This window comes from Trichosurus vulpecula, chromosome 1 (assembly GCF_011100635.1).
Source record: "Trichosurus vulpecula isolate mTriVul1 chromosome 1, mTriVul1.pri, whole genome shotgun sequence".
Lineage (NCBI taxonomy): Eukaryota > Metazoa > Chordata > Mammalia > Diprotodontia > Phalangeridae > Trichosurus > Trichosurus vulpecula.
In genome coordinates this window covers 568,058,191-568,085,879 of record NC_050573.1, presented here as the reverse complement: position 1 = coordinate 568,085,879, position 27,689 = coordinate 568,058,191, and the positions used below count along the sequence as shown (strand labels likewise).

The window sequence follows — 27,689 nt, the reverse complement described above, 5'->3', positions numbered from 1 at the left end:
TATATGGTTACAGACATGCTATCTGTGATCTCTAACTTTGATAGACTTGGCTATTCTCAGCAATACAAGCTTCAAAGATAGCTCCAAAAGACTCATGATGGAAAAAGCTATCCACACCCAGAGAAAGAATTATGGAGTCTGAATGCAGATTGAGGCAAACTATTTGCTCTCTCTCTCTTTTTTAAATTTTTTTCCTTCTTTTTTGGTTTTGTTTCTTTTTTCTCATGATTCATTCCATTGGTTATAATTCTTCTTTACAGTTTGGGTATTGTGTAAATAAGTTTAATGTGAAGGCATATGTAGAACCTATATCAGATTACCTGCCATCTTGGAGGGGAAGAGGAGAAAAGGGAGGGGGAGAAAATTTGGAACTCAAAAACTTGAGGAACTGAGTGTTGTAAACTAAAAATAGAAAATAAAATTTAAAAAGTATGATTCAACATCTAAGTTATGATTTCTAACAGGTCACCATGTTTGGGCTTCTACCTTTCATACAGAGTTTAAAATTTTATGGCTTTTCCACAATCAGGACCCCATAGAAGGGATTGTGACAAATTTCTGAAAGTAGTAAGAGAATGTGAAAGGAGACAAGACAGCCAGCAGTGACATAAATCAGCGTACTTGCCTTGAATATCCTTCCTTTGTATAGTGGTCACCATGGTGTGTTGAATTGCCTTCAGAAGTGTTTTTTCCCTCTGTGTTGTGGTGTGTTTGCTACTACAGAGTAAGCAAAAATAATAACTCTAAGATCAGATATTGTCTAGTATAGTTTATATGAATTGCAGGCAAAGCTAATCTTTCCCTTTTCTTGAGAAGAGTGCCTAGAGAACATTAGCAACCTAGTGATAATTCAGAAGCCAAGAGAAGGCAGAGAACACTACAGTTATAACATTAGGGGCAATGGTGGAACCAAAGGATTGTCATTAATAGAAGTATTTTTTAATCCACCAGCTAGCCAATGCCCAAGCACATGCTTAAAGCACCATCTGGCATACTAGCTCCCTGTTTGGCGATAAGTAAATTTTTAAAAGTTCCCTTAGCCAATATGGCCCATTTTTGCAATTTGCTATGAATCCCAGGATTTCCTTTGGTTCCCTGGAAAGGACATTAGAGATCATCTAGTCTAGTGGTATCAAACTCAAATAGAAATGAGGCCACTAATCTATACATAAAGATCTTTTCAGACCATGTATTGATTTAGTTTAAATAGGTAATGTTATCTATTTTTTATTGTATTTTCATTTTTTTGTTAAACATTTCCCAATTACATTTTAATTAGGTTCAGGCTGCACTCAGAAGCGTTGGGGCTTGCAGGTCCTATGTTTGACACCTCAGATCTAGTCCAACCCTATCATTCCCTTTTTTTTTAATTAAATTTTTTTTCAACCCTATCATTACACATGTGAGAAGACACAACGATCACAAATGAGCAACCTGCCCAAGGTCACACAGGTAGCACTATAAGTAACAGCAGAGTTTTGGAATAAGACATAGTCTTCTCTCCACTGTACAACAACTATCCACATTACTATTTAACACTTCATCAATGATCTAGTCACACAAGCCTTAGCGCATCAAGGCTTTTCAAGAAGATCAAACCTCCACTACTGCCTTTGAGTTGAAACTTCAATACTTTCACTGTATACAAGGAGGCAGCCTGGTGAGATGGGAAGAGCACACCTGGGGGCCTTTCACGTTAGGAGAAAGCTGAGTCTGAATTGTGCCTCTGACATTTACTAGTGTGTGACTGTGGGTAAATGAATGTCTCTGGGTCTCAATGTCCTCCTCTGTAAGATGCGACTGATAGTATCTACTTTACAGAGTTAGTGCGAGGGTCAAATGAGATGATGTATGTAAGAGGCTCCACAAACCGGAAAATGCTGTATAAATGCTAGCTATTATTATTAATCTGCTGTTATTCATCTTTGTGAATTGCCGGGGAAAATTTTTCATCTTTCTTAAGTCAATGGTAAATAAATCTCTCTTAATGTCATCAGGCTGACCCTTAAATTATGGACATAGACACTTCATTACTTGGGCCTGTAGCTGAAATCTTTTCCACACTAGAACCCTCCAAAGCTTGTGTTTTGCCGGCATAGCTTCAGCATGATAAGCCCATTTGAATTAAATTCCCATAGAGGTATCTTCCCACTTAATTCTTCAATTAAAAGAGTGGGTCTGTTAAGAATCCACTGGCCTAGAGTCAGACACAACACCTGCAAGTCAAAGTTGTACATCAGTTACCTCTCCCCATTAACTTCAGCTCATTTGTTTCTTTGAAAGGGATTAACTAATCCACATGCAATGGCATTCTGGTGTTATTTTGGGAACAGTGGGAGGTCACAGTATATGCCACAGTATATGCAACTCAGTATACACATCAATTTCTGCTTAATAGAAGTCCAAGGCAGAAATAACTCAAGAGTGTGAAAGCAAAAATGAGACAAATTATTTGCTGTTTTTGGAGAGTCTGCATAGCTTGAGCTAAAGCTATATACTTTTAAGATAACTGAAATCACCTCCATCACATCTAAGAAAGAAATAATTTGCAAATTTATAAAGAACTTGGAAAGGAAGCTGTATGTTCTCATTAGAATCAATCTACTTAGGAACAAGATACAAAATTTATGTCTATTTTAAAAATTAAATATACAAAATATAATTTATGTTAATCTTAAAGTTAATTCAAAGTAGTCTGCCAATCACATAGACTAAACATGTGAAATAAAAGACACTGTAATTGTTTATGAATGTAGCTACACATTTGGCAAGGTTTACTTTTAAGTTGATAAATCATTTCAAGCAATGAACTACACTCATATTTAACTATGCTAGAATTAATGGGACAATGTCATTCTTGCATGTGTATTATTAATTGGTAATATCACTGATGCTACTTTCTCTGACTTGAACATATTGAATATTCTGAAATTAGGATGAATAGAAATGTATCAGAGAGGAAAAGTTTAGTTGCTTCATTACCACACCCACTCTTGGCCAGGTCTGGGCAAAATTATCTTAGTATTAAAGTTAGATAGGACCTCAGGGCCAGCATATGGCTTTATTCTTTCTAAAAGAGGAAAGAGAGATATCTGCCTTTAAGGAGCTCACATTCTACAGAGGGATATAATATTTACAAAGCTAAGCAAACACAAATTAATTTCTGGAAAGAGAAAGCACATTAATTATTGCTCTTAGAAAATTAATTAGAATAATTAATTCTAATAAGAGATGACACCTGAAGGAGATTGGCAGTTTTTAAGAGAACGAGGTGGGGGGGGGTATGTCTCATACATCGGGGGCAGCCTATACATAAGCGGGGAAATGGCAGATGTCATCTTTCTTTTGGGGAACAGCTAGTAAGGCACCTTGACCGAAACACAAATGAAATAAATGTCGATGTACATGAAATAAATAAACAATTACAAGTTGGTATTGGAATGTGGAAGACCGGGTAGAAATCTGGATTTTATCTTAGGGGCAATAAGAAATCACCTAAAATTTCTGAGCAGGGTAAAGAGGCAGGTAGGTGGTTGCAAACGGATAAAGAGCGCAGAGCTCGGAGTTGGGAAAGATCAAGTTCAAATTCTGCCTCAGACACCTACCAGACTTCTCGCTTAAATCACTTAACCTCAGACAGACTCAGTTTCCTCATCTGTAAAATATGCCGTGCCCCGCTCTGCACCCAGGAGTGCAGATGCTGGCGTGTGCAAGCACAGCAACACCCAGTTTCCTCTGGTTGCAAGTACCAAATAAGACAAAATCCGTAACGCACTTTATGAACCCTATATATTATTTATTTATCTTTGCTGTTTCTCTTCTTTGCCCAGTGTAAGCCCCATTCTCAAGTATTGGAACTGAGAGGTTCCCTAAGCTGGGGCAGGCGCATAGCCCGGGAATAAGAGCGGGAACGAGAGCGAGGCCACAACTGGACCCGAATGAACCAGGGGGCGGGGAAAGGAGGAGCGTCGCGAGCGGTGGGCGTGGCCTCGGCACGAGGCGCGCTCGGATGACGTTAGAGCGACGGAGCCCGTGGGAACCGCGTGAGGAGTCTGCGGCCCCCGGCCCCGGCTAGGGCGCAGGTAATCAGCCGCCGTCTCCTCCTCGCTGTTGATCCCCAGCAGTCTCCGGCCCCTGCTGTGCCCCTCTCCGGGTGATGTGTGGAAGGAAGCACAGCAGCCCCCTTCTCCCGAGGCTGGATGGGGATGCTCCCCCCACCCCAAGCCCCTCCTGTCCCAGAGGCGTAGGTGTCCTTAGGCGAGATTTCGTAAGAGGATTCGAAAAGATGATGGTCATCCTTGAGGATAAATGACCCGAAGGCAGGCAGCGGAGGGGGTGGAACTTTGGCAAGCGCCCACTCAGGAAGCTTCCCAGGGCGGGAGTTCAAATCCTGCCTTTAATCCCTTGGGACCTTGGGCGAGTGCGTGGGCTTCCTGGGCCTCAGTTTCTTCCTCTGTAAAGTGAGGGGGATGGACTAGATCGACTCCGGCTAGATCAGATCCTTCCATTTCTAGTTTTACTGCCCTATGACCTCGTCAGTTAAACCCTGCTTTCCTGTCGAGTTGGACATGCTGCACCCCGTTCCTTCCCGCCCTGCCTGCTCCCCCTTCTCAGTCGCACCCCCTCGCTTTACCTCCCCCGCGTCCATCCCTCCGTGGCCACCTTGCCCGCATCCCCACGCGCGGTCCCCCCCCGCACCCGCCCGACCGTCGGCGCCTTAAGCCCCTTCGCGGGCACGCACGTGGTCTCGTTGACCGTGGGCTTCGCTGAAGACCCGGCTTCGGGGGCGTTTCTGGCGTGATGGCAGTCGGTGTCTTGTGGTTGAAAAGTAGCGGTTTCCGTGGTGTGAGTACGGAGGCACCCGCCGCCATCGAGCGCTTGTCATTTTTAATTACAATGAAACCTTCTTATTGGGTCCTTGTGTCTGTGGCAGGTGGAGCGGTTCCGTTTCCAGTGACCATAAAGTCCTTCTTGTCATTCAGCCTGCCCCTCCCCCCCCAGCCCCCACAGACCTCGTAGATGGGTGGCCGAGGCTGTGGAGTCCGACTGCGTCATTTTACAGGTGAAGCTGAGGCTCAGAGAAGGTAACTGACTGACTGGTAACTGGCAAGAGGCGGGGTTTGAAGAAGGTGATCTGACTCCAAATCCTGGCCTTTATCCACCATGCCACCTAACTGCCTCTTAAAGGGAGCGATTTCTTCGGATGTAATTTGAAGTGTTTATTATGTTCTAGTGTTAAAGAATCTGTGTTACAGCGTAAAAGGCTTTGGCTCTGGAGGCAGAGGTCGTGAGTTCGATTGCTGCCTCTGATACTGTTTGGGGTGACCTTGGACAAGCCCACTTCCCTGGGCTTCCTCTGCCTCACCCATAAAATGCGGTATTTGGACCAGATAACCTCTGAAGTCCTTTCCAGCTTTAAAACTATGATTTTAGTGGGCCAAATGAACGCCACTAAAGTTCTGATTGGATGCCTAATAGGCTGGTAACTTTGAGTTCTTTGAAGCACAACCTCTGGCAGGTCCTAGCAGGTAGGATACAATGTGTGGATATTGGACAGTACTTATATTTGTTTATCTAAAGACTAGTCTAGCTAAGATGATACAGGCTCATCTTCAGTGTAGTTATAAGATGATGAATACTTTCGCCGTATCAGGTCTCAGAGACTACTGTTTTCATAGAAGGCTTGAGTTCTGCACAGGTGGAGGGAGCATTTATGCTAATGAAATTACAGGTCTTTGACATGTGATCCATAACAAACTAATAAATAATCCGGAAACTTCATATTTAGGGCAGGGTTTTGGAAAGGATATCAATCAGCATGATATATTGCTGGAAAAGGAGGAGGGCTGATCATGGAGTGAAAACAATGGGTAACTGGTAGAGAGCCTACACAATCTGCTGGTGTTCATGGAATGTTAGGAAATTTAGAGGAAAGCTGCCAGCATGTTAGGGAGATTCCCTTTGGAGGTTTTATGGGAGAATGGCACCCACGGAACATCTATGATCCATCAAAATATAGGGTATTTCTCATAGAGGACTAGATATTTATGTCTGATGTTAATAGTGTACTTGGTATAATTTTAGGAACCCTTTAAAAACATAAGGGGAGCATTATAAATGAATATTTAGTTCTGGCAATAGTACAGAGAAAAGATAGAATAAAATTAGAAAAAAGACCCAGTATTTTTGATACAATTTCCTTTTATCATAATCACCCATTCAATACTGAAATGGTATTCTAAAAGGATTTTTATTTTAACTCTCAATATGTCTAATATAAGTTAACATTTGCTTACCATGATTTGCCAACTAAAGATTATCACTAACATAGAAATGGCATTATTTTTCTAAGAGTTTAGACAGTGAACTCCTGTTCACAGAGATTCCAGTGGGGCAGCTAGGGGGCGCAGTGAGTAGAGCACCCTCCCCGGAGTCAGGAGGACCTGAGTTCAAATGTGGCCTCAGACACTTGACACACTTACTAGGAGTTTGACCTTGGGCAAGTCACTTAATCCCAACTGCCCTGCCTTCCCCCCTCAGAAAACCCAAAAAACCTCACAAAATACATAGATTCCAAACAACTGGAAAGCTCAAAAAACTGAATTATTGTCTCCTGTACTCAATTTTTATGGGAGGAACAAACCTAACAAGTATATTTTCACCTCAGCTATCTTTAACCTTTTGAGAATCAGTCACTGGTTAATTGAACTTTTTTTTTTAATAGCTGGGTATTCTTATAGGCTTTTTTTTTATAGCTGGGTAGTCTTTAGACAGGAAAACTCAAAAAAAAATTTTTAAATCATTTTGTACGGAAACTTTTAAAAAATGAATTATATACTTCTCTGCTTTTTCAGATAGTACACCAAACGTAATTTGACCTTTTATTGATGATTAGGAGTCATTATTATAAACATTAGTTTTTATATTGTCTTCCAGTATGATTACCTGCCCTGCCTATTTATTTCCATGAAGGCTTCTTGCCCTATGTCAAATAACCCTAGTGCTTAGGCGGTTGTGCTTTTTCTGTATCTCTGTTATCGAACTGTTAGCTCCTCTTTGCTGCTACTCTGCCCACCTCTAGCAACCACTCTTCAGTCTTGTAATTCATTGCTTTTAATCTACTATGGATTTGGAAACCAAGCACCATAGTCCAAATTGTAGAATTGTATGTAAGTATACAGTAGGTAGGAACTAATTAAGTGCCCGAGGAATGATTAGTGGCAGTGTGATATATTAGAATGACCACCAGACTTAACATCAAAGAATTGGAGCTAGGACTGAATCTTAGCTTTTGTTACTTATTAGCTGTGTAATTTGGGGGCCACTTTACTTCTCTTTGAGCCTATTTTCCTCATTTGCAAAGTGAGGAATTTAGATGAGTCTAAATTGTCTTCCAACTGTAGGTCCTATAATGTATATTAACTTTAGTTCTTAGACTTTGTGACACGTTTTGATTGCTCAGAGCTCTTTTTTTTTCTTTTCTCTTGTTTTGGAAACAAGCTAGGATCTATCTGGATCCTGGTATGTATAGGACAAATTCTGTAGAGATTCAGTTCTGCATCTTGCAGGTTCTTTACCAACAGTACTGTGCAGTCATCTGAAACAACTCAAGGTTATTTGAAGTGTTTTCTGAATCATCAAATTTTTGGTGTTCAATGTTTCACTGTATTCTCACTTTTTGAAGAATTTTCAATTTGCTTGTGGCACAGTATACCAAATATGCCAATCCTTAGTTTACTAGTATATTTAATTTGCTAGAACATCCTATTCCTCAGCTTTCTGGATAATAGATTTTATCATAACAAAACTTTAAGGGATCTCATTTCCATTGTATGAGTCTTTCAGATTTAATGTCAAAAATGTTGGCAGATTCCCAAAGAACAACAGTTTTATTAGTATCTGTTGACTGAGAAAATAACAAAAAAAGCTACTGTGATTTCAGTAACAACTTTGATGGAATTTGTTATTAATTAAGTGGTTGTATAATTTAAAATGAGTATCTGTGAGATATAGTAATCTATAGGATTGAAGGACCCCTTGAGATACTTCTTTGACCTCTCCAGAAGTCAATGATTAGAAGCTATGGAAATAAATTTTACTGTGGGAGGTGTGTGGAATGAACGTCAAAAATATACATTAACATAATACAAAAATTATTGAATTTTTATCGTTACTTGGAATATGGGTATTTTATTGAAATAAATGAAATCTAAGTAAGGCCTAGAGAGTAACTAATGGTCCACAGATATAAAATTATATGATTGTATATGAGGTATATGTGTATAGTACATAACATGTAGTATCTTTAGCTATCTTTTTATCAATTATGGTTGATAATTTATATGTGTCAATGTCGTAGTTTAAAAATAGCATCCATGCAAAATCACACATGGTATGGCTGTGGCCATACATAGTAAGGACCAATGAATCATATACAGACGTACATAATTATTGCATTGTAGGAGCCTATAAAAATTGTACATATTAAAAAGTTGAAATTGAATTTCCCATCAAATTTAAAGGCATATTCATGTTAAGTTTTGTTTTCATTTTTTTTTGTAAGGCAAAGCTATATTATAATTATGGAATCCCAGAAAATGTGAGCTAGGAAGGATGTTAGTGATCATCTAGTCCAACCTCTTCATTTAACAGATGGGGAATAGTCGAATATTTTCCCTGTCCCACCAAATTGTCTTCTAAAGTGACTTCCTTGTTAGTGATTTCTGCCTTAAGCTTCATAACTAGAGATTTCATTGTCTGAAGATGTAAAATGAAATATATATTTCATTTGCCCTGGCATTTGAATCTAATGGTATTGATGTGTTTGTTAAAAATGTATTTAGCAATATATACCCTGTCCACTTCCTAAATGCCTTTTTAGGCAGCTAGGTATTGATATGAAAGTTGTCTTTAATAATCTGTACAAGTCCTTTGAGGACTCCTGCCTTATTTCTCTGCATCTTTACTTCTCTGCATATTCTAAAGGACAGGATCTAAAAGCCTGAAAGAATTTTCTTGTAGTGCTTCATATGTGTTTGTGTTGTGTGTATCTGTTAGCAAACTGATAAATGGTATTATAGTTTCATATTTTTTCTTCAGACTCTCCCAATATATTTGCATCATTTAAATTTACTTAATCCAACTTTAGCAACAACATTAAACATCAAATACCTGTTTTTAGGTGCAGAGGATGTAATAATATAAATTTATTTTTTAGGATTTTAAGGCTATGTACACTACCATTTATTAAGTACTTACTGTGTGCCAGGCAGTTTGCTAATTGCTGAGTATACAAATAGAAGCGAGACAATCTCTACCCTCAAAGACACGTACTTACATAGCAGAGGAAGGATATTCATGGAAGACAAAATGCTAATTTTGCTGAATTAACCGTCCCTGTGTTGCCCACCCGGTCGTCCTCTCGGGTGGTCCTCAGGTCAAGAATCAGGAAGGAACTACTGTTTCTTGTGGCTCTTTGTAATTAGGGGAGCAGGAAATAACTCACTGGCTCCATCCTTTAGTTGCCTGAGCCAATTTAGTATCAGACTGTATCAGTACCTTTCAAGGAAGAGAACTAGCCCAGTCCACTTGGAAGAGGAGTCTGGTAGATTTTCTTCCTACTACGCTAGTCAGTTCTAAGACTTAGTTGCAGAACATTGGTCATTCTTAATTGGCAAAAGGAAATTCCTCACTTGAATTTTGTACTCCAATGAAATAAGAAATCTGAACAAAAATAAACTTAAAACATTCTACTTCTTAGGAGATATTCTCACAGTTTTTCATTGATTGTAATTTTGTTCTTAACTAATTTTGTTTCCTTTGCAGTAATTAATTTCTTTAATGTTACTCAACTTCAGTTCATTTTAAAATTTGTTTGACACTTATAGTAGTGAAGCTTAGGTATTGAAATTGATTGAACATTGAATTTGGCACAGTTTTGTAGAAATGACATCATACCATTTTGTCCAGTTTGGTAGCATTAATGTTTTCATTTGCATAAAGTCCTACATGTGTCTGGATGTGGAAACTATTTAACTACTTTCTGGTGGTAGGTAATACATTATATTTACAATATTCATTAGAGGAGCTTCAGGTTTTTTATACTTATTAACTTGATATGTTTCAGTGAATATTTATTTGGTGCTTACTATATGCAATGTGCTGTGATAGGTATTGGAAATAGAAAGATTAAAAAACCAGACATCATTCTAGATACAAATTGGTAGGTACAAAGTAATTTCAAGGTGGGGAGAGGGAGCACAAGGTGGATTGGGAAAGGCTTCAGATAGAAAGTGGAACCTGACTTGGAACCTCAAATACCAGAATTTGAGAGTTGGAAAGGATCCCCACTGTAACAAACCCAGATATCATCTCTGTAGCTTTTGACAATGTTGACCAACCTCTCCTCATGGATTCTCTCTGTTCCTGCCAAGAGGTTGTCCATTTTCTCCTTGAAGCCCTCCAAAATACCACATTCTATTTTTGGACACTCTAGGAAGTTTTTCCTGACATCAAGCCTAAATTTGCCTTTTTGTAACTTCCATGTATTGCACCTGGTTCTGCCCTCTGAGGACAAACAGAACAATTCTAATCCTTCCACATGATAAACTTCAGATACTTGAAGACAGCTTGCATGTCTCCCTTGAGCCTCCTCTTCTCCAGGATAAACATGTCCAGTTCTTTAACTTGTCTTCCTATGACATGGACTCAAAGCCCTTCACCATACTGATTGCTCTCCTTTGGACATTCTTCTGCATATCAAAGTCCCCCCTAAATTGAGGCCAAAGGTGAACACAGTACTCCAGATAATGCCAAACAATGGTGGAGTACTATGGGATGGTCACCTCCTTATTCCTGGAAGCTGTGCTTCTCTTAATGCTGCCCAATGGCACAAGCTTTTGGCTGCCATCGCACTGGTGCCTCATGCTGAGTTTGCAGTCCTGTAAAACTCTCAGATCTTTCTAAAGAATCATCTTCATAGAGATGAGGATTGTACCCATGGAAATTCTTGATAGCACTAAAAGAAAGATATAAAGGGAGAACTAAGAAAGCAGAGCCACAAAGGACAAGGGAATAGAGGGACTCTAAGAGGAGGATGTGGTCAGCATTGTGAAAAGCTACAAAGAATTTGTGAGTTTGGTCTTATTTCTGCTACTTAGTGCATTGTGATCTTGGGCATGTCTAGTTGGTACAGTGGATAATTTGATGGACCTGGAGTCAGGCAGACCTGAGTTGAAATTGGGTCTCACACACTTTTGAGCTCTGTGACCCTGGGCAAGTTATTTAACCTCTGTCTCCCTCAAGATTCCTCATTTCTTAAGTAGGGGTAATAATAGCTCCTACTTCCCAGGGATTTTGTGAAGATAAAGCGAGATATTTGTAAAGCACTTTGCAAAACTTAAAGTACAATGTAAATGCCAGTTCTTGTTATCATTATTATTAAACCACTCAGTGCCCCAGTTTCCTCATTAGTAAAACGAGCGGATTGGACTAGGTGATCTGCTAGGTTCTTTCCAGTTCCATGATCTTATGAATCAGACCACTGCACTATATCACCTAATGTTAGAACATCCATTTTGCCCTCATGGGGACATTCAGTGACTAGTTATTTGATGTAAAAAAGTTTGTTTTCACATAAGTACATTTTGTAGGCTTTGGTATGACCTTGGTATGAAAGATTCTTATATACTCTTAAATTTCTAAATTGTAAAGATTTTTTCTTCTCCTTCCATGCTTTATTTTGCTTTTTAACTCCTGCCTACTTTGTTCCAGATTTCCTCTTTATCTGAGGAAAAGTTTGGGGAGCCCCCTGTTATCTCAGTTGTACCAAAGGAAGACTGAAAACACAAAATGATTTGGGGAGTAAAAGTACATTAAACTAAACAAACTAGTGGAAGCAAGGGAAAAGGCAAAGGAGATGCTTAAGAATGATAGAGTTGGGGAAAGAATACTGAGAAGCAAAACAAAATTCAAGAGAAATAAAGAGTAAGAACCAGTAAGACTATAATTTTTAGAAATCTCATTGTGCCCTTTTCAGAGCTAGCCAAATCTAACCAAAAAAAAAAAAGGAAAGAAAGAAAAGAATTTGAGGATCTGAATAGAGTGTTATAAAAGTGAGATATGATAGATCTCTGGTAATTACTGAATGGAAATAGAAAAGAGGCAGAGACAGAGAGTATTTCTCAGCTGTTTGTGGCACTTTTACGAACATTAGCTATATAGTAGTGCATAAATTTTTTTTTTTTAAACTTTAGGCATGTCTGACTCTTTGTGACTCCATTTTGGGTTTTCTTGGCAAAGGCACTCGAGTGGTTTGCCATTTCCTTCTCTAGCTCATTTTTACAGATGATGAAACTGAGGTAGAGTTGAATGACTTGTCCAAGGTCATACAGGTAGTAAGTGGTTGAGGCCGGATTTGAGCTCAGGTCTTCTATATAACTAATTGCAAAAAAAAAAAAAAGGAAATATTTAATGCAAATTTTAAACTACTTACTACAACACAATAAAAACAATTGTAAAGAGCATTTAAATAAAGGATTAAAACTAAGTGGAGACTGAATCGTTAAATTCTCAAAAATATGTGGGGCAAGGCACAAATCATGTAAGTAATTTAATCAAAGTAATTAGCAACTGATTCAAAACTTGTTACAAAAACTTTTTAGTGTAGCCATAGTATCCCTGAAGAAGAAATTTATGTTTATAAGTATTTTCATCAACAAGAAAAAAAAAAGAATAGAATGTGAATTGGTCATACAAATGAAAAAAAAACCTAGAAAAATAAATCAAATAAATAAAAATATTGAACAGAAAGAAACCTCACAAAAACTAGTCAATTGATCCATAAAACAGAGCTGGGATTTAAAAAAAAAAAGAAGCCAATAAGTCTGCTAAAAAGAGAAGGAAATCAAATTGCCAATATCAAAATTGAAAAAGGCAAACTCAAAACTAATAAAGAGTAAATTAAGGAAATTATTATAGACTGTTTTGTCCAATTATGTATCAATATAATAATTTAGTTAAATACATAAATATTTACAAAAATATAAAATTTAGATTAACAGAAAAATCAATAGAGAATTTAAATGACCCAGTCTCAGAAGAGGAAATGGACTTACAAATGAATTCTGTCAAACATTCAAAGAACAGTTAAATCCAGTAGTATATAAATTGTTTACAAAAATAGGGAAAGAAACAATTTTATCAAACTCCAGTTATGGTTCAGACATGATCCTGATACTTAAACCAGGTAGAGATAAATTGGAGAAAGAAAATTAGAGATAACTATCTCCAAAACATATTGCTGCAAAAATATTGAATAAAATATCATCAAAGAATCTATAGCAACATGAAAAAGATTTTGACTTAGTTGGATTTATATCAGCATTGCATTGCACTTTCAATATTAGGAAATGTAGAGATGATATTATAACCCCAAACAACAAAATTCACACCCTTATATCAATAGATGCAGAAAAAATATTTTGACAATATTCCTGTTATGAAACATTAAAAGGCATAGGAATAAATGGGCCTTTATTTGAAATGATAAATAGTATTGATCCAAAACCAAGAGGTTGCATTTTCTGTAATGGAGAATGCTGGAGGCCTTTTCAGCAATATCAGGAGTAAGATAAGTGTGTTCTCTTTATTGAATTTAGGTATCTTTTTCCCCCCAAAGGGAAGATATTCAGAGAACACAAAGCCCACTTCTCAAGATTTAATCCCCCTTTTCCCTAAAGGGAAGAAAACCAGAGGAAGACAGTGCCTATGAAATTAAAAAAGGGTTTTTATTAAGCAGGGAAGGGAAAAAAAAAAAAACCAAAACATGTACAAGAGAACTGTCCAGCCTATGCTGGACAGAACACTAAGTAATGGATGGGGAGGATTTATATACTTACTGTAGTGGCTATAGGAAGACTGACATACTAATTCAGTGTTGGTAGAACTGCGAATTGGTGTAACCATTCTGGAAAACAATTTTATAACTTGAAAAGTCACAAACTGAGAAGGAGAGGGGATATATGCACAAAACTATGTCAACTCTTTTTCTTGTTATAAGGAAATGGAAGCAAGCTGAGTACTCATCATTTGAGAGACAACTAAACCCATTGTAAAGCATTTTATTAATTTTCTGCCTTTTAATGGGTTTTATCAAGTATTTGGTTCAACCATGATTTTGCTTGGACCTAACCTTTTTTCCCCCAGTAAACTGTTCATGTCACTTTCTTTTCAATATTCCTGTTGACTTTTAACCTGATCATTACATTTTTTAAGAAACTGCTTAAAAAAAAAAACCACCACCACCACAACAAATTGAGAAGTAATGGGAAGTATTTCATAAGGTCCTGACTTATTTTGATATTAGTGTTCAGCAGCTTAGAGAGGAAAATGGATTACAGCTCTCCAGAGTCATATAGAAAGGCATCCATTTCTGTAGATAGAAAGCATATGAAAAAGCATTAATAAAGATATTTTACCAAGGAATTGTACTTCAGAGAATTGGCAATACTATTTTTCCAGCAGGTGCTCTTGCAGTGACAGATGGAAGTGTTTTGATGAGATGGAAAAATCAGGATTGACCAATCTGAAAGCACATATACTACTGAAATTAAGCCAGAGATTCTAGTGTGCTCGTTTTTGACCAAATAGATGTTAAGAACTGCTAATATTGTGTATATATATATCTTTATCTCTAATATATCTTTTATGTAGAACTTGGTAGGAAGTATTTTTTAAGGTATCCCAGACTCTGGAAGTACTATGTTTACAGTTAGTATTATAGTTTTTGTTTTCAAAGCAACCAAGGAAAAATATGCGTGATTTTAAGAATAACATCCTAATTTTAATATTGCTGTATGCATTGTAGCATTTAAGCAATCTGTGCATAAATGCTACGTATAAAATGTTTTCAGTTACTTTCTTCTGTCTTCTTAGCATGGTTGTTGTTGAGTTATTTTTCAGTCGTGTCTGACTCTTTGGGTCCTCATTTAGGGTTTTCTTGGCAAAGATGCTGGAGTAGTTTTCCATTTCCTTCTCCAGCTCATTTTACAGATGAGGAAACTGAGGCCAATAGAGTTAAATGATTTGCCCAGGGTCACACAGCTAGTAAGTGTCTGTGTCTGGATTTGAAGTCAGGAAGATGAGGCTTCTTGACTCTGTGCTCGGAACTCTATCCACTGTACCACCTGGCTACCACCGAAATTCATTTCTCAGTCTTAGGTTGCTTCATTACAGTATATATCGTACCCTTAGGAAGTATACGAAAATAATAAATATAGACTATAAACTTACACAAGAAGAAATTTCTTAAATTAATTTTAGAAGAGTCACATCTTCAACCTTGAGGTAGTTGAACAGTTAGTTTTTAATATTTTTATTCCTTTTTTCCTTTTAGTATAAATAAAAGCTTAAACAATGCATTCTTCTTCCCATAATGCATTCTTTATTTTCCTTCTTTATTTTGTAGTTCTTCCCATTCCTTTCTACACTTCTAAGTCTATTCTGCGCTCCCCTCCTTTTTTATTTTTACTTTATGAAGGATTTTTTTTTTCTTTTTAGTTTACAACATTCGGTTCTACATAATTTTGAGTTTCAGATTTTCTTCCCTCTCCACCTCCCTCCCCAAGACAGCATGGAATCCCATATAGCTTCCACGTATAACTTCGCATTGAATTAATTTACACACTAGTCAAGTTATGGAGAAGAACTGTGATCAATGAAATGAATCATGTGAAAGAAGAAACAGGACCAAAAAAAAAACCAACCCAAAAACAAAAGAGAGAAAAAGGAAAAAACAAAAGGGGGGATAACAAGGCTAGCATGAAGTGTGCCTCAATCTGCATTCATACTTTATAGTTCCTTCTCTGGATGTAGATAGCATTCTCCATCGTGAGTCCTTTGGAGTTGTCTTTGTACCTTGTGTTGCTGAGAAGAGCGAAGTCTGTCAGGGTTGGTCCTCACGGAATCCACGTATCTGTGGTTGTGTACAGTGTTCTCCTGGCTCTGCTCCGCTCACTCAGCATTATGTCGTGTAGGTTTTTCCAGGTTGTTACGAAGTCGGTATCATCCCCATTTCTTATGGCACAATAGTATTCCATCACCTTCATATACCACAGCTTGTTCAGCCATTCCCCAATTGATGGGCATCCCTTTGATTTCCAATTCTTGGCTACCACAAAAAGAGCCTCTATAAATATTTTTGTACATATGGGTCCTTTTCCCGCTTGTGTGATTTCTTTGGGATACAACCCTAGAAGTGGTATTGCTGGGTCAAAGGGTATGAACATTTTTATAGCCCTTTGGGCATAGTTCCAAATTGCTCTCCAAAATGGCTGGATCAGCTCACAACTCCACCAGCAATGTAACAATGTTCCAATTTTCCCACATCCTCTCCAGCATTTATCATCCTCCTGTTTTGTTATTTTAGCCAATCTGACAGGAGACATGTGATATCTAAGAGTTGTTTTGATTTGCACTTCTCTAATCAGTAGTGATTTCGAGCATTTTTTGATATGCCTATAGATAGCTTTAACTTCTTCCTCTGAAAACTGCCTGTTCATATCCTTTGACCATTTCTCAACTGGGAAATGACTTGTATTCCTATATATTTGGCTCAGTTCCCTGTATATTTTAGAAATGAGGCCTTTATCAGAGACACTAGATGTAAAGATTTTTCTCCCAATTTTCTGCTTCCCTCCTGATTTTTGTTGCATTGGCTTTTTTTGTACAAAAACATTTCAATTTAACATAATCAAAATTATCCATTAACGTTTTGTAATGCTCTCTATCTCTTGTTGGATCGTGAATTCTTTTCTTTTCCATAAATCTGATAGGTGAACTATTCCTTGCTCTCCCAAATTGCTTATAGTTTCGGCCTTTATTCCTAAATCATGAATGCATTTTGACTTTATTTTGGTATATGGTGTAAGACATTGGTCTATGCCCAGTTTCTGCCCTACCATTTTCCAATTTTCCCAGCAGTTTTTGTGAAATAGTGAATTCTTAGCCCAGAAGCTGGCCTCTTTGGGTTTATCAAAGAGTAGATTGCTATAGTTGTTGACTTCTCCATCTTGTGTTCCTGTCTTATTCCACTGGTCCACAACTCTGTTTCTTAGCCAGTAGCAGGTAGTTTTGATGACTGCTGTTCTATAGTACAGTTTAATATCTGGTATGGCTAGGCCACCTTCTTTAGCATTTCTTTTTATCAATACCTTAGATATTCTAGACCTCTTGTTCTTCCAGATGAATTTTGTTATTATTTTGTCTGGCTCTGTAAAATAATTTGTTGGTAGTTCAATTGGTGTGGCACTGAATAGATAGATCAATTTAGGTAAAATTGTCATTTTTATTATATTAGCTCGGCCTAACCATGAGTAACTGATATTTTTCCATTTATTTAGATCTGACTTTATTCCCATGAAAAGTGTTTCATAATTATGTTCATATAGGCCCTGGGTTTGTCTTGGCAGATAGACTCCCAAATATTTTATAGTGTCTCCAGTAACTTTGAATGGAATTTCTCTTTCTATCTCTTGCTGTTGGGCTTTGTTAGTAATGTATAGGAATGCTGAGGATTTATGTGGGTTTATTTTATATCCTGCAACTTTGCTAAAGTTGTTTATTATTTCAAGTAGTTTTTTACTTGATTCTCTAGGATTCTCTAAGTAAATCATTGTATCATCTGCAAAAAGTGATAATTTAGCTTCTTCCTTTCCTATTCTAATTCCTTCAATTTCTTTTTCTTCTCTTATTGCTACAGCTAACATTTCTAGTACCAAATTGAATACTAGGGGTGATAATGGACATCTTTGTTTCACCCCTGATCTTATTGGGAATATATCTAGCTTATCCCCATTACAAATAATGCTTGTTGATGGTTTTAGGTAGATGCTGTTTATAATTTTAAGGAAGGTTCCATTTATTCCTGTGCTTTCTAGTGTTTTTAATAGGAATGGGTGTTGTATTTTGTCAAAGGCTTTTTCTGCATCTATTGAGATGATCATATGGTTTCTGCTAGTTTTGTTGTTGATATGGTCAATTATGCTAATAGTTTTCCTAATATTGAACCAGCCTTGCATTCCTGGAATAAATCCTACCTGGTCATAGTGTATTATTCTCGTGATAAGTTGCTGCAATCTTTTTGCTAATATTTTATTTAAAATTTTTGCATCAATATTCATTAGGGAAATTGGTCTATAATTTTCTTTCTCTGTTGTGACTCTACCTGGTTTGGGTATTAGTACCATATTTGTGTCATAAAAAGAATTTGGTAGGACTCCTTCTTCACCTATTTTCCCAAATAGTCTACAAAGTATTGGAATTAGTTGTTCTTTAAATGTTTAATAGAATTCACATGTAAAACCATCTGGCCCTGGAGATTTATTCCTAGGGAGTTCATTGATGGCTTGCTCAATTTCTCTTTCTGAGATGGGGTTATTTAGAAATTTTACTTCCTTTTCTGTTAACCTGGGCAATTTATGTTTTTGTAGATATTCATCCATATTGCTAAGGTTGTCAAATTTATGGGATACAATTGGGCAAAATAATTCCCAATTATTGTTTCGATTTCCTCTTCATTAGAGGTAAACTCACCCTTTTCATTTTTGATACTGGTAATTTGGTTTTCTTCTTTCTTTTTTTTAATCAAATTGACCAAAGGTTTATCAATTTTATTGGTTTTTTCATAAAACCAGCTCTTTTTTTTATTTATTAATTCAATAGTTTTCTTGGTTTCAGTTTTATTAATCTCTCCTTTGATTTTCAGTATTTCTAATTTGCTATTTAATTGGGGATTTTCAATTTGCTCTTTTTCTAGCTTTTTCAACTGTATGCCTAGATCATTGACCTCCTTTTTCCCTGTTTTATTCATGTAAGCATTTAGGGATATAAAACTTCCCCTAAGAACTGCTTTTGCTGCATCCCATAAGTTTTCATATGTTGTTTCATTATTGTCATTCTCTTGAATGAAGTTATTAATTGTTTCTCTGATTTGTTCTTTGGCCCACTCATTCTTTAGAATTAGGTTATTTAGTTTCCAATTAATTTTTAGCTTATTTTTCCATGGTTCTTTGTTGCAGATAATTCTTATTGCATCATGATCTGAAAAGTATGCTTTGACTACTTCTGCCTTTTCGCACTGGATTGTGTGGTTTTTATGCCCTAGTACATGGTCAATTTTTGAGTATGTGCCATGTACCGCTGAGAAGAAAGTATATTCGTTTTTATCTCCATTCATTTTTCTTCAGAGGTCTATCATATCTGCCTTTTCCAAAATTCTGTTTACCTCCTTAACTTCTTTCTTATTTATTTTGAGGTTAAATTTATCAAGTTCAGAAAGGGGGAGGTTGAGGTCTCCCAGTATTATAGTTTTGCTCTCTATTTCTTCCTGTAACTCCCTTAACCTCTCCTCTAAGAATTTGCATGCCATACCACTTGGTGTATAAATGTTAAACAATGATATTGCTTCATTGTTTATGGTGCCTTTTAGCAGGATGTAGTGTCCTTCCTTATCTCTTTTAATTAAATCTATCTTTACTTTTGCTTTGTCTGAGATTAGGATTGCTACACCTGCTTTTTTTACTTTAGCTGAGGCGCAATATATTTTGCTCCAGCCTTTTACCTTTACCCTGTGTGTGTCCCCGTGTTTCAAATGTGTTTCTTGTAAACAGCATATGGTAGGATTATGGTTTTTAATCCATTCTGCTATCTGCTTCCGTTTTATGGAAGAGTTCATCCCATTCACGTTCACAGTTATGATTTCTACCTGTGTCTTTTTCTCCATCCTACTTCCCCCTGTTTATGCTTTTATTTCTCCCTTTCCCCTTCCCCTCCTCAACAAAGTTTTGCTTTTGACTGCCGCCTTCCTCAGTTTACCCTCCCTCTTTATTCTCCTCCCTTATCTTACCGTTTCCCACTTGTTACTTCTCCCCTCCCTTCTGACCACCCCCCCTCCCTTTTTTCCCCCCTTCCCCTCCTACTTCCCGTAGGTCAAGTTAGATTTCTAAACTCATCAGGGTATGTTATTCCCTTCTTGAACCAGATCAGATGACAGTAAAGCTCAAATACTGTTCTTCTCCCTCCCTTCTTTCCCTCTACTATAATGTGTTTTTGTCCCTCTTCATTTGGTGTAATTTACCCTTTTCTACTACCTCCTTACCTCTTCTCTCATAGCCCTCCCTTTACATCTCTTACTTATGTTTTTTATCCTTATATCAGTTATTTTACACAGGCATTCACAATCTATGTGTATCCCTTTCAGTTGTCATAATAGCTGTGCTATTCTCAAGACTGACATATATATGTATATATATAAAACATACATAAGATGATATAATCCTATATAAAGATGCAAATAATTTGCCCTTATTGATTAATAAGTTTTGTGGGGTTTTTCCCCCTGTTTACCTTTTTATGTCTCTCTTGAGTTTTGTATTTGGAGATCAGATTTTCCATTGAGTTCTGGCCTTTTCATCAGGAAGGTCTGGAATTCCCTTATTTTGTTGAATGTCCATCTCCTTGCCTGAAAAATTATGCTTAGTTTTGCTGGGTAGTTGATCTTTGGTTGTAGTCCCAGCTCCTTTGCCCTTCGGAATATCATTTTCCAATTTCTCCTGTCTTTCAATGTGGAAGCTGAGAGATCCTGTGTAATCCTGACTGTAGTTCCACGATATTTGAATTGTTTCTTTTTAGCTGCTTGCCGTATTTTCTCCTTGACTTTGTAGTTCTGAAATTTGGCTATAATGTTTCTTGGTGTTTTCAGTTTGGGATCTCTTTCGGGGGTGATTGGTGAATTCTTTCAATGACTATTTTGCCCTCTGGTTCTAGGACCTCTGGGCAGTTGTCTTTGATAATTTCTTCGAAGATACTGTCAAGGCTCTTTTTTTTCATCATGGATTTCCGGTAGACCGATAACTCTTAAATTGTCTCTCCTGGATCTATTTTCCAGGTCAGTTGTTTTCCCAATCAGATATTTAACATTTCTTTCTATTTTTTCATTCTTTACATTTTGTTTTACTTCTTCTTGGTGCCTCCTAAATTCATTAGTTTCCACTTGCTCAACTCTAATTTTTAATGAGTTAGTGTTTTCATTTTGCTTTTGAGTCTCCTTTTCCAATTGGTTGATTTTACCTCTCAGGGTGTCATTTTCTCTCTTTAGATTCTGAATCTGTAGCCATTTTGCCAATCTTATTTTTTAGGGACTTGATTTCATCAGTGGATTTTTTTTCCATATTTTCTTTTAGCTCCCTAATTTGGTTTTGAAAATCCTCCTTTAGCTCTTCCAGCAATGCTTTTTGGTCTGGAGACCAGTTCACATTACCTTTTAAGGTATCAGATGTATCTATAGTGTCATTGCTGTCCTCTTCCAAATTGGTATTTTGATCATGCCTGTCTCCATAAAAAGAATCAATGGTCCTCGGTTTTTTTGTGTTCTTCATGTTGGTTAGCCTTTTCCTGGCTTTACAACAAATTTCTGCCTTTGGGGCTCAGGGCTCTCTGTCCCAGCTTTCTTGTTCTGGGGATTGTGAGTCTAGTTGTTGTCTTTGTGAATTATAGCCTTCAGTTTCCTGAGGTGTGGGGGAGGGGTCTGGCTCCCTGATGTCTCTTTCCCTAGGTTTGCTCTCCAGCACTGTTGCTCTTCAGCAATGGACTCAGGTCTTTATTGTTTGAGCTGGTGTGGGCACTTCCCCTAGGGGAGCAAGATTATGTCTGGCCTCCTGGTGTTGACCCCTGCTGGCTCTGTCCCTCTAGGATTAATGAACTTCTACTGTTTGGCCACTGAAGCCCCATTTCTATCTCCTCTGTTCCAGCATTCTTTGTTTTTTCCGAGGAATTCTCTGGGTGAGGGGGGAGGGATTAGATCCGTTTACCTGGCCATTATGTCTCCTGGAAGTTCAAGAAACCGTGTTTCATACCTTTGGGCTGCAAGCCTCAGAAGTTGATGTTTCACGGGCTGTGGCCTTGCACTACCTCTCGTCACTTCCACAGACTGCGGTCCTGTGTTGGGAGGCCTGAGGATCTCTGCCGGTTTGGATCTCTGCCGGTTTCGGGCGCTCAGCTTTGTCCCAGCCTGTCTCCCACGTGGGTTTCTTGGCTGGCCGCTTCCGCCTTGGTCACTCTCCAAGCCTTCTGCAGATTCGTGCTTTCGGCCTTTCAGACTCTCTCGGCTTGGAAATTTGCCCCAACTCAGTCGCAATTTCTAACTCTTTCAACTCTGCTCAAATTCATTTTTTTATAGGAATTTCACAGACCTTGTGAGAGAGCTCAGGTAAGACGCTGTTTTCATGCGGCTGTCTTGGCTCCGCCCCCCAAGGATCTGCGCTCTCCCATTTTGAGGGTAAATCTCTTTCATTGTTCTTCCTTGTGCCAGGAGAAGACAGCTACTGAGTTATGTAGGTCATAGTTGGGATGCAAAGGACTGAGAAGGAACGTGACATGGTACCACACTCAGAACAAAGCATTTCCGATGGTTTAAAAAAGATAATATATGGAACTTACTATGTTATGAAATATACTATATACTATATATCTATTTTAACTATATTATGATATATTTAAATGGAATTAACAATCATACAATCTGCTTGCCTTCTCTTCATTATTCTTAGTTCCTTTGTGGTGTTTAGCTAAAGTGACACTTGTTTTTACATTTATTGTTAGTTCTTGCACTTCTTAAATATTTCATCTTTATTAATGGTTGAAAAACTACCCTGTAACATTTTAATAATTGTAACCCCTTATTTGTCAATTATTATATCCTAATTATACTAAGTAAAAATTAAAATGTTGCTGTTTTGTCTAAATTTTCAATTATTTCTCCTCTAAATAAGTATTTCCAAAATTATGTTCATGTGGAATTATATATTTTGACATTTATTAATGAAATATAAATGGAAAACACAGAGGCTGTACTCATGGATGTATTTTGCAGTGCTTCTGAAAGTAAACATTAAGTCTTAGATCATTTTTTTGATATACTATATTATCTTACAAGAATAAGATTAACTTGGGCTTTTGTGCATCGTATGAAATGTAAATATAAATAATGTGACTGCTTTTAAAAAGGTTATATATTAGAAATTATACAACTAAAAAAAAGTACCCTTAGAATTCTGAGGGTAAAGCCCTCATTTGATTTATTTCAGTGATGCTCTTAGTGCTTAAACCATTTTGTAAATGTTAAAAATGTTTTGAGGCTATTCCTACATATCTTTGAGACTGGACTTGAATTTTCGAAACAGCCAGGTCTGCTTACTATGATAAGAACTCAAATTTGATAGCATGTACATTTAGGACTACAAAATAATGAGTGAGATTTGTTTTCTAGTAGTCCTGAAGTTATTCCCAAAAGAGGAACTACAGAAATGTTTTTAGCAGTGGCAGTCACTGGAATAAATACCCTTCTTCATTGTCACTAGTGAAAAGAAAAGCACTCATTTTGTTGTATACATTTTTGTATGTTTGTCATGCTGGGGTAGAGTAGTATTACTTTATGTTTTCGTCTCCCAAGTCTGATTTTTCACACCAATGACATGTTTTATAATCTAAAATTATATATTATGAATTTCAAAAGTTATTTGGTAGTGCTTTTGTTGTCATTGTTCAGTCATTTAGTCATGTCCGAGTCATCAGGACCCTGTGGACCATACCGTACTGTCATGGGATTTTCTTAGTAGAGATACTGGAGTGATTTGGATTAAGGTAAACAGAGGTTAAGTGACTTGCCCAGGGTCATGCAGCTAGTAAGCGTCTGAGGTCACATTTGAACTCAGGTATTCCTGACCTCAGGTCCAGTGCTTTATCCATTGGCCCACCTAGCTGCCTCCTAGTAGTGCCTTGGATAAAAAGTGATTTAATATTTGTTTATAGTTAGGATCCTATCCAACCATAAACAATTAAAGCTGTGAGATGTCTTTGTGGTTGAACTCTAAGTAGTTTTGAAATAGCTTTGCACAAAAGGTTAATCTTATCTGTGAAGAAGGTCCTAAAGATAAAAAATTAAAAAACCAAAACTTTTCGATTGTTAATTACCCTGGTGGAAATGACAGCAATTTCTTAAATGTGGTATTTGGAAAGTTTTAAAAATACATTTTAAAATTGAACTAAGTTGATCAAATAAAATATCTATTTGAAAGATAACTTTGGACCTCCTAAGTTTCTGAAATACAACATTGAGTCAAAAGAAATTAAATAATACCTCTTGACTTTAAGACACAATTTTCCCATTTGATCTTTGTATTTTGTTTTTGTGTAAACATGCAGAATCAAAATTCTGTGCAATTATATAGCTTTACTGAAATAAAATATATTTGAAACAAGTGCAAATTATTTGTGCCGTAGGAACTTATTATAAAGGGGGCAGAAGAAGATTGTGTCAATTAGATTGGCAATCACAGAATTGATTCCTCTTTGTCCTTCATCAATATTTAAAGACTTGTTCTCAAATGTGGTTTGAATATGTCTCATAGCTTATTTTTTCCCCAATTGCTAAAACTGCACACTTCAACATAAAAGCACTTAGAGTGAGTACAGAGGGAAAGATATGGGAATATTTTGTTAAAAATCTATACTGTTAGCTTCTGATTGAGTTTTGGCAATTTCTTTTTTTTTTATCTAATGGAGTATCATTTGACATCTGGGACAATGGCATAAAAGAAACTAGGGATTTTAAGGGACATGCTAGGAGAAAGTGACATCTAAGCATTGGAAATAGGCACCGAGATGGAAGATGGAATGCAGAACATGGGGAACAGCAAGAACTACAGTTTTGTTAGTCTTTAGCCTCTGAATGTTGAGTCACGTATGTATGAAAAACTTAGAAAGGTAGCTGCCAAATAGGAGTGTGTATTTGCTCCTACAGGTAAAATGGGGATGTGAGTTTATTGAACAGGGAATGACACGATCAGATCTGTGCTTTAGGCATATTGCTTTGGTAGCTATGGATAAGCTAAGGATAGATTGGAGAAAAGAGACATTTAAGGCAGAGAGACCATTTAGGAGCTTATTGTAGTACTCCAAATGGGAGTTTATGAGAGCCAGAAAGAGGGTGGTGGTCTTGTGAATGGAGATAAGGAAACAAATATAGGAGATATGAAGATAGGATTGACCGGACTTGGTTCCTGATTGACTTTGTGGAGTGAGGGAGAGTGAGGCATCAAGGGTCACTCCAAGGTTGCAAACCTGGGTGCCTGGAATAAATGGTAGTGCCTTTGACAAGAAAGTTGGTAAGAAGGGTGGGTTTTTGGAGAAAGAGAATGAATTCTGTTTTAGACTTGTTGAGTTGAGATGCCTACAGGACATTGAGTTTGAAATATCTAGTAAATCATGATTGGGAGACTGGTGGTCTGGACAAAGACTGGTATTGTATATATTGCATCTGCATGTGTTGTATGTGTATATACATTAAATTTAACACACACCCACATGTATTGTGTATATGTGTATGTATGTGTGTGTGTGTATACACACACACACACGAAAACTCAGAGAGCAGAGCGTATCCAGGAAGAGAGAGCAGGTAACAATGTCAGATGCTACAGATAATCTAGAAGAATGAGGATTCAGAAAAGCCTATTTGAATAGGCAAATAAGAAATCATTGATAATTTTTGTGGAAACAATTTTAGCTGAGTAATGAGATTAAAAGACATTTCATGGGATTAAAAAGTAAATGAGAGGAGAAGTAGAGGCAGTGAATAGAAATGACTTTTTGTGTGTGTGGAAACTTGGTGCGGAATAACCTTTATTTTACGCCATAGAAACTGCAGTGCAAAAGGTTTATAGGAACCCATTAATAGACATAGAAATATAAAGTACCAGAAAAAACCGTTAGATTGACCTGAAGTTAACCACACTTTGGAGGCTAACAAACATTCCCTCTCTCTTTTTTTAAAGTTTTATTTTTTGATCAACAAAAATCTAGTTCCCCTTTGGGGAAATGGAAAAAAAAATGTTCCTTGTAACAAATATGCATAATTAAGAAAAACAAATTCCTTCATTGGCCATATTCTGAACACACACACACACGCGCGCGCGCGCGCACACACAGCAGGTATGCGCACACACAACATTCAGTAACCTGAATCCATTCCCACACTGTCAGCACATGGTTGCTTGCTTTATCATTGGTCCTTTGGAATTATGGATGGTCTTTGTATCTTTTTGATACAAAGTCCATTTCTTATAGCACAGTAGTATTCTGTTACATTTACATACCATGATTTGTTAGCCATTCTTCATTTGATTGACACTCCCTTAATTTTTCAGTGTTTTGGCAGTATAAAATGACCTGCTAGAAATATTTTTGTACACATGGAACCTCTGATGTTTTGGATATGGGCCTTGCAGTGGCATAGTTTGGTCAAAGGGCACCCCTTGTTTAGTAGCTTGAATAGGGGGTGCCCTCTAAAACATCCAAAATAAATGGTCATCCAGTTTCTGCTTGAATAACTTTGGTGATGGGGACCCCACTGACTCTGGATCCAGGCCATTCTATTTCCGGACGATTCTAAGTCTTCTCATTGTAGGTAGAACCATCCTAGTCCTTGTCTGCTTGATAGAACTTCAGATACACAAAGGTAACTATCATGTACCCCCTAAATCTCCTCTTTTTCAGATCAGATATCCCAAACTTCTTGGTCCTCATGTAAGGAGATGGTAAAAATGTTGACTAGGAAAGGCCCAAGGACTCTTTTCTCCAAATGAAATACTTCAGTGAAGCTTTGAGTTCATCCATTAGTAGTGATTCCCACTAACGATCAGATTGTGAGTCATTCACATTTTTTTATTCTTTTGTCCGCGTCCTCCCACAAGTCCTCCACAGGTGAACTATTCGATGTGTTAAAGACCTTCCTCTGTGTCTTTCACAGTTCTGTAGGTACCAGAGAAACACCCAGGTAGGTGGCTCAGTGGGTAGAGTGCTGGGCCTGGAGTCAGGAAGACCTGAGTTCAAATTTGGCCTCAGATACTTACTAGCCATGTGACCCTGGGCAAGTCACTTCACCCTGTTTGCCTCAGTTTCCTCATCTGTGAAATGAGCTGGAGAAGGAAATGCTAAACCCTTCCCGTATCTTTGCCAAGAAAACCCCAAATGTGGTCATGAAGACTGAACACCACCAATCAGAGAATCACTAGTGCTGTCCATTATCTGTCATTCTTACTGTAAGAATATCTGTCTTCTTTTGCTGTCATGCATCTGTCATACATATGTACCTCCGGGATGTTGTCTTTGATGACACTTCTTGTGCACAAGTAACTGCTGTTAACATACCATGCCCTTGTTCTGCCTGCCGTACGCCTCATCATTTTTCTTTCTTTAATCTAGAATTTTTTGTAATTCGTAGTCTTTGGAGAGTGTGGCGCTCCATGATTTGCAGCCATGTATCATCATGAGAAGAATGTTTTAGAGGGATTTTTTTTCTTCCAAGGCTATTGAAATCACAACAGTTTCCTTGAATACAGTTGCGTTTCTTTTCTTCGTCTTGCTCCGTTCTTGGCCAAGCTAATTTCACACCTATATTTTCTATCTGTAATCTTACAGGGCTGTTCGGGGGAATCAATTAGATAATTGCTTGTTAAGTGTTTAGCCTTATTTGTCCCCCCTTCCCTATTATCTGTCCAAAATATTTGCACCGATGGACTGACTCGATGGATTTTTCTATCCAATTACATATGATAGTCTGAAAAATAGAGATT

General features: G+C 37.4%; 1 protein-coding gene across 1 annotated transcript in view; it reads left to right on the top strand.

Moving 5' to 3' along the window:
• Nucleotides 1-4,032: 4,032 nt before the first annotated feature.
• Nucleotides 4,033-27,689, top strand: part of LOC118834457 (aminopeptidase O (putative)) — a 542,097-nt gene continuing 518,440 nt past the window's right edge. Inside the window, exon 1 of the mRNA XM_036741906.1 lies at nucleotides 4,033-4,082. The gene's annotated coding sequence lies outside the window, so the exon portion shown is untranslated. The remainder of the gene's footprint in view (nucleotides 4,083-27,689) is intronic.